Genomic DNA, 8,401 nt, shown 5'->3' with positions numbered 1-8,401 from the left:
GCTCCTCTCACCCCTGGACCGATTCCCGTGAATTTAGCTGGAGACAGGAGAGCCCGTTTTCCCGTTCTCCGATACCAGTGCCGCGAGGAGGGCGATGAGTTTATATCGCACGACCTGACACCAGTGTTGCGGATTCGCGCCCGCCGGCGTGCGAACGGCCACGTAACTCGAATCGCGGCACGTCGCCCACCGGACGGACAATCCAGTCGTGACCCTCTCGGACTAACGCCGGGAACCAGTCACGGGTGGACCTTTCGGCCTCACCACGATCGTGCCAATCGGCCCCCCGCGTGGGATAGGGTTGCTCGCCAAATTCGACCTACCTAAGTACCCACACGGAGGGTAGACCGGGCGATCGCACCTCGCCGCAGGTCGACTTCGGACATGGGCCACTCTAAGCGACCCGTTCCGTACTATCGGGATAACCGAGCGGTGTTATCGTCGACCTCGACGGTTCGATTAATTATCGGGCGTATTCAGCCCACTACCAACCCTTTACGTGAAGCAAGATGGAGATTCAATGAAAGAAAAGACGAAGCGAAACGGGAAAACAGTTCAACATAATTCACATTTATTTCGCGATGAACGGAAAGCACACATATACAATCACACCAAAAGCAAATGTAAAAGGAGAAGAAACACACAATATTACACAAAAAGCAAATATAAAAGAAGAAGACAATGCAGAGCTATCCGACTACCGAGCACACGGCAACACTTGTACAATTTTACTTCACAGACGGCGCCGACAACACATACACTCAAAGCAAAAGAAAAGGACCACCCTCAAGGATGAGCCGGGCCTGGGGCCGAGACCGCGTCGGGCCTACCCGTCTGATGATGAGACGCAAAGTGGTGGTGGCGCCCCAACTCCGCGGGCCTCGCGGACAGTGTCTGGTAGGGGGTGGGAAAGGGGCCCCCTTGTCGCACTATCTCAGCGCGGGGGGAAACAGGAGGGGGTTGTTGATGCTCGGGGGAAAGGAGGATATCTCCCTGTCTCGGGTCCCGCGACGAGCGTCTCCACCACGACCTCGGTCGCGCCGCCGGCCTCTCCCTCCGCAGCTCCCCGACTCCGACGCGAGCACCCCCTCAACCGCCTTCGCCGCCGCCGCCTCTCCACAGCTTCGTCCGATCGCCCTCTCCCTCTCCTCTCTTGACTCGTCCCAACTCTTCACTGGCTCCGCGAACTCCCAACTGCGAACTCCCAACCGCCTTGACTGACGAACGCAGCCGTTTATATGCCCCGTGGCTTCGCCCCTTCACCTTTTGACCCTTTACCTCCGACCCTTCGCCTCTAACTGGCTCCCCATTGGACCGAGGAAAAGTGGGCGTGAATGCTTTTGATCCATGAATTTGCATATAGCGACCACACTCCAACGCCCTGGAGGCGGGGCCAAATCGCCCCACGCTCACCGATAGGACGCGGAACAGAAGTGGGCGTGAGTCGTTTTTGATCCGTTTTCTTCGGAAAGTCTGTGATGTTTCTGAACACGCTGCTCGGTGCGCGCCCTGCACGAGTCCAGTATCGGTGCCCACAAGTGGCGCAAGAATGGTGGTGATGCGATGGTGGCGAGTTGTGACGGTAAAGGTCGTGGCTGTTGTTGTGAAGCGGCGTTGTGGTTGGTGGTTGTTGTGTGATGGCTGTTGAGACGTGGTTGGTGGTGGTAGTAATGGCGGCTGGTCCAAAATAAAGATAGTAAAAGAAAAACGGCTATCCTGAAGAGTCGCAGCCCGACTGAATGACATTTATTCCCTCGAAACAACGGGTTTGGGCCTAACTACACATATACTTACCGAGATATCTCACCTCAGGGACCTGAATGGTGGTTTGTGAATTTCGTCAACCACAACACTACCCCCTCCCCTTTTTACAGACTCGTCCCGAGTCGTCAAATTTTCGTGTGCCATCATGTGTAGTTTTCCCCTAGTACATTTTACCTACGGATCCCTGAGTGCGACATTCATGGTATTCGTGTACCCAAAATAAATAACCTGAGGGCTGAGTAACTACCTAAACAAACTCACTCACACGGACGACTTAAATAAAATTGCCGGCGCTAAGACAAACATGCCGGGGGCGCACTCATATTTACAGTACATCTTAACCTTAACTTACAAATTTTACACTAAACCATGGCCCAGATCAATGGACTCTGCAAAAAGAAAGCAGTTAGCAGGGAGCCAGGCTGCTCGCATGCAGTCTCTGACTCAAACAATGCAGGTGACAGGGAACGTGGCCGGCTGCTCACACGCAGTCCAAGGCCTTCCCTTTTGAACTGAACGCAGTGAACCACAACGGTGCATGGGCTGCACAAACGTAGTCTCCGTGCCAGCTCAAGTGGCACACGCAATGAACACGAATGGATGGATGAATGGTTTGAACTGAACGCAGTGAACCACAACGGTGCATGGGCTGCACAAATGCAGTCTCCATGCCAGCTGAAGTGGCACACGCAATGAACACAACGAATGGATGGATGAACACAAACACGGTGCACGGGCCGCCAGTGCAGGCCCGTGTTGTAGCTGCCATCAGGGCAGTTCTCGCAGCGTGCAAACTGTTGCCTTGATCCTGGCGCACATGGCAATGAACAGGGGGGGGGGGGCAAAGCAAAAATTGAACGGAGGCTGGTGAGCAGGGGCAGTGGGCATGGCATGGCAAAGGCAGCAGGCAAACACAGCCTGCAGAATAAAGCCGCTGCAGGCAAACACAGCCGGCAGATGAACTGGCCGGCACAGGCCTTGAAGCACAGCAGCTGCAGACAATCCGACCGGCACAGGCCTTGCAGCACAGCAGCTGCAGACGATCCAGCCGGCACAGGCCTTGCAGCAAAAACAACAGCTGCCGATGAAGTGGGCCGGCCTTTGCCTTGCGGCAACGCAGCCAGCAGTTGAAGCTGGCCAGCCTTTGCCGTTCAGTGGAGGTTGGTGGAGGGAGTGCGGTGGTGCTGGCCACTCGGAAGGCGAGCTCGGACCTACCCTACGGTCTCCCTCCCAACCTATCGCCTTTGCCTGTCACTGTCTATACCCACTCCCTTAATTTGTCAAACCCCAATTTAGCCCCAACTTATTTTTTTTATTTTTACTTCCCCACTATAAATCGTCCCCTAACCCCCTGTACTGTCCTTGTTCGGCTAACCTATTCTGTCACCTAGCCTACTCCAAACCCCTACGTTCCCTTCCCGGAGGGAACAAGGGAGAGCTAGCGTCCTGTGTCGAGGCCCAACGAAGCCTCAGGATGGCCTCCCCAGAGTTCAGCGATCTATAACCAAAGTGGTTCCAGCGGCCCACGAGAGCGAGGGGATGGATGGTGCGGAGGGGTACACTTCCTAATCTACCCTATCCATTTAACTGTTAAACTACCCCGGGGCTTTCAACAAGCGCCTCTCGCTTAAACTATTGGTTCTAACAACCCAGATTCCCGTCGCCTGTGTTGGTGTCCTCACAATTTCGGGCCTCGCCCCCCAATTTTCTGTCCGTGCCCTCACACGGACGGATGGCAGGGACACGAGGCTCCCTTAGGCACGGACGACCCTCTGCCGAATCTCCCGCTATCGCCCCCCCGGGCACTACACTGCCTCCGAGCCTACCAGCTCCCTAACACCGGGGAGTGCCCCCCGATGGCACTCTCCTGAAACGCACACGTGGCAGGCTGGCTTCCCAGGTCCCTTTCCGAGGTCACCCGTGCCCACAACACTGCCCACGCGGCTAATGGCGCCCCGGGCCCCCGCACCAAGCAGGCGCACCCGTGCCCACTACGCTATCCCGGCCCCCCATTGGCCCTTGGCCTACCACGGCCGACTAGCCTGGTGCCCGGGGTACCCACTCAGCGATACTCACCTTTCGCCACCATGCTCCCAGCCTGTCAACAGGGCTCCTGCACCCCTCCAAACAGGTTTCGAGCCTACACTCCCACCAACAGCAAAACGACTTCCATTTTTGTTAATTTGACTAACCCAGCGAACTCACTCTACACTGACCCCGGGGTCCCTTGGGCGGGAGTCACTCCTCCCCCCAATCACTCATCGCACCATGCAGTCCCCATTCACACAGACCCGCTGGCCTCACTCACTCACCAAGCACATGCTTCCACTTCACTCACCAACTCTTCAACACTCACCGCTGAACTCTGCCATCCTTCTCACTACATCCCCTAACTAACTCGTGCTCCCACGTCGTCCCTTAAACTACAGCACGTTCCTTTTAACACTACGTAGCTAAGCTACGTCCCCACTACACATTCACTGTCTGTCACTGTCTTCTAAATAATCCCATACTCCATTTTATTTCCCAACCTAAAGCTCATCTAAATCCCTCTAACTAATCCATTCCACGGGCTCCATGAGGACTTACCCCTGCCCCATGGAGCCGGTCTAGCTAAGCTAACCCTTCCCCCTAACTAGTTTCCATCCTGTGCCCTGGTCAAGGGGGTCTTCCACCCCTTGCCCAGGAATCCTGTGCACCCAAAAGTGAGGCTTGCTGTTCTTCTTTTTTTTTTTTTTTTTTTCGAATTGCGCAGCACCAGCGCGGCAACTCACAGCTCGCGCACTTCGCACCTGCCCGTGACATCATGCAGCTGCACGTGTACCTCGTCCCTCCTTGGACGGTACCATCCGGCAGGGATACCCCTCTTGCCGGATTCCAACCCCACGTGCAGCCATGGCGTCACCGTGCGCATAAAAAAAAAACAAGCCCCATGTCTCGAGGGGTTCCCCACGCGAACACATGTGCTTTGCCCGTTGGAGCTAACACACACGATCGCGTGGAGAACCCGTCCGGTCCAAATCCGTAATCCTGCCTAAACTTTGTCCGTCCGCGGGATCGGCAAATCCACCGCTGGCGTTTCCGGACCGGGACTTCACTCTCGCAAGCGAGCACGTGGGGGCCTCGTGCTTTGCACAGCACGGACCTCGTGCTCGCGGCTGGCGAGGACCCGGCACGGTCCGCGAAACAACTACAGCCGCTACTCGGCTTCCTTTCCTCACATGTCGCCGTCGTCGCCATTCGACCCACGCACACCTGCGTGTTACGACGCTCACACTCCATTCCATTGCATTCACCCCGGAGACGCGGCTGCATGGTTCACACATGCCCACCGACATCTCCCTTACATACCGCTCTCTCACACACACGGTCTCCCTTGCACTCGGCCGTTCACTCACGCATGCCACCTCCCTCGCACACGTGGCTCCACTCCCTCGCGGCCTTCCACTCACTCGTGCCATTTCCCTCACACAAACCACACCACTCACCCGCGGTGCCTCATCCACACACCGTGCCTCACTCACACACGCGGGGGCACTCACCCGCGGTGCCTCACTCATACACCGTGCCTCACTCACACACCGTGCCTCACTCACACACGCGGGGCACTCACCCACAGTGCCTCATCCACACTCGGCCGTTTCATCCACACACACGGCCTCTTTCACTGCGGTGCCCCTTTTACACACGGCGTGCTGGGAAGCACGTACTCCCGGCACAACCGCCACCACACCACTCACACACGGGGTCGCTTCCACACACGGGGACGCACTCGCACCTTGCACCACACACACAGGGACAACCACACTGGGGATTTGTGTCCCCACAAGGGTCTCCGGGGCCTCTATACCCTCCAAGCTCTCCGTGCACCTGTCCACAGCACTCCTCCCCTCGACCTCGCAAAGCACGACTGAACTCACCTGGTCGTGACTCGCCTCAAGGGGGCATACTCCCTCCCCTCGTTCCTGGAGGAGGCCATCCAGCTGCTCGCACCGGGCCTCCACCCAGTCCGCGAGCTCACCCCCATTATCCTCCACTACCTCCGTGTGTGTGTGTGCGTCACTTACCCCGTCTTCATTGTGTAGTCTTCCCTCTATCGTTCCCATCTCCTTGTCTCTGCCAACTCACTCACCTCTTCACCCTTTACCTCCCTTGTCTCAACTATTATTTCCATCTCTTCCCTTGTTATCTCCCTCGTGCACGTCTCCGTCACCCCAATTAGTTTGTCCCTCTCGGTTACCGTCACTTTTTCCGTCACGACCCTCGCCCAACACGCCCCCGAATTATTTTTTCTTACCCGCCTCCCACCGCGGGCCCGACAGCCGTTGCACCCCCTCCCAGCTCGTTCGCTCCCACATGTGAGTCGCCATTTTAAGCTCCTGGTAACTGCCTTCATGCCCGCCTGCAGGCATCGGCCCATGTTCTCCGTCTCACCCCGCAGCTTTTCGTTTCTTCCTTCATGTTTGTTTCCCATTCCGTTCATTTGCTTGTTCATTTGCTTGTTCATGCCTTTCATTTCGTTTTTCATTTCATTTGTGTTTGTATCCATCTTTTCGTTTATTTGTTGTGTATTCGCATCCATCTTTTGTGTATTTGCATCCATCCTCGCTGTCATTGCCGCCAGCATGGCGCATAGCTGGGCCATATCGGGTGCGCTTGGGTGAGCCGTTTCGGCAAGGATCGGGGGTTTTGGTGGAGAGGGGGAGGGGAGGTGTCATACACGCGGCCGCTGCCGCACCTATTTCGGGCTCTGGGTTCAGTTGGGGAGTTCATGTTCCTGCACAATCAACATTTCCTGCACGGGGATTTCGTCCTGAGCCATGGATTCTACACATTACTACACATATACATTTCTAATACCCCCGGCTCCCGCCGCCTTGAGACGCCATCTTGCTTCTCGCAAAGAGTTAATTTAGCTTCGCTCGTAATTTGAGGAATCGGGGGTCGCTCCTCTCACCCCTGGACCGATTCCCGTGAATTTAGCTGGAGACAGGAGAGCCCGTTTTCCCGTTCTCCGATACCAGTGCCGCGAGGAGGGCGATGAGTTTATATCGCACGACCTGACACCAGTGTTGCGGATTCGCGCCCGCCGGCGTGCGAACGGCCACGTAACTCGAATCGCGGCACGTCGCCCACCGGACGGACAATCCAGTCGTGACCCTCTCGGACTAACGCCGGGAACCAGTCACGGGTGGACCTTTCGGCCTCACCACGATCGTGCCAATCGGCCCCCCCGCGTGGGATAGGGTTGCTCGCCAAATTCGACCTACCTAAGTACCCACACGGAGGGTAGACCGGGCGATCGCACCTCGCCGCAGGTCGACTTCGGACACGGGCCACTCTAAGCGACCCGTTCCGTACTATCGGGATAACCGAGCGGTGTTATCGTCGACCTCGACGGTTCGATTAATTATCGGGCGTATTCAGCCCACTACCAACCCTTTACGTGAAGCAAGATGGAGATTCAATGAAAGAAAAGACGAAGCGAAACGGGAAAACAGTTCAACATAATTCACATTTATTTCGCGATGAACGGAAAGCACACATATACAATTACACCAAAAGCAAATGTAAAAGGAGAAGAAACACACAATATTACACAAAAAGCAAATATAAAAGAAGAAGACAATGCAGAGCTATCCGAATACCGAGCACACGGCAACACTTGTACAATTTTACTTCACAGACGGCGCCGACAACACATACACTCAAAGCAAAAGAAAAGGACCACCCTCAAGGATGAGCCGGGCCTGGGGCCGAGACCGCGTCGGGCCTACCCGTCTGATGATGAGACGCAAAGTGGTGGTGGCGCCCCAACTCCGCGGGCCTCGCGGACAGTGTCTGGTAGGGGGTGGGAAAGGGGCCCCCTTGTCGCACTATCTCAGCGCGGGGGGAAACAGGAGGGGGTTGTTGATGCTCGGGGGAAAGGAGGATATCTCCCTGTCTCGGGTCCCGCGACGAGCGTCTCCACCACGACCTCGGTCGCGCCGCCGGCCTCTCCCTCCGCAGCTCCCCGACTCCGACGCGAGCACCCCTCAACCGCCTTCGCCGCCGCCGCCTCTCCACAGCTTCGTCCGATCGCCCTCTCCCTCTCCTCTCTTGACTCGTCCCAACTCTTCACTGGCTCCGCGAACTCCCAACTGCGAACTCCCAACCGCCTTGACTGACGAACGCAGCCGTTTATATGCCCCGTGGCTTCGCCCCTTCACCTTTTGACCCTTTACCTCCGACCCTTCGCCTCTAACTGGCTCCCCATTGGACCGAGGAAAAGTGGGCGTGAATGCTTTTTGATCCATGAATTTGCATATAGCGACCACACTCCAACGCCCTGGAGGCGGGGCCAAATCGCCCCACGCTCACCGATAGGACGGAACAGAAGTGGGCGTGAGTCGTTTTTGATCCGTTTTCTTCGGAAAGTCTGTGATGTTTCTGAACACGCTGCTCGGTGCGCGCCCTGCACGAGTCCAGTATCGGTGCCCACAAGTGGCGCAAGAATGGTGGTGATGCGATGGTGGCGAGTTGTGACGGTAAAGGTCGTGGCTGTTGTTGTGAAGCGGCGTTGTGGTTGGTGGTTGTTGTGTGATGGCTGTTGAGACGTGGTTGGTGGTGGTAGTAATGGCGGCTGGTCCAAAATAAA

The sequence above is a fragment of the Eptatretus burgeri genome, chromosome 2 (assembly GCF_056783735.1).
Source record: "Eptatretus burgeri isolate ZD-2024b chromosome 2, Ebu_testis_v1, whole genome shotgun sequence".
NCBI classification, from domain to species: domain Eukaryota; kingdom Metazoa; phylum Chordata; class Myxini; order Myxiniformes; family Myxinidae; genus Eptatretus; species Eptatretus burgeri.
Note: the sequence above shows the minus strand (reverse complement) of the source record.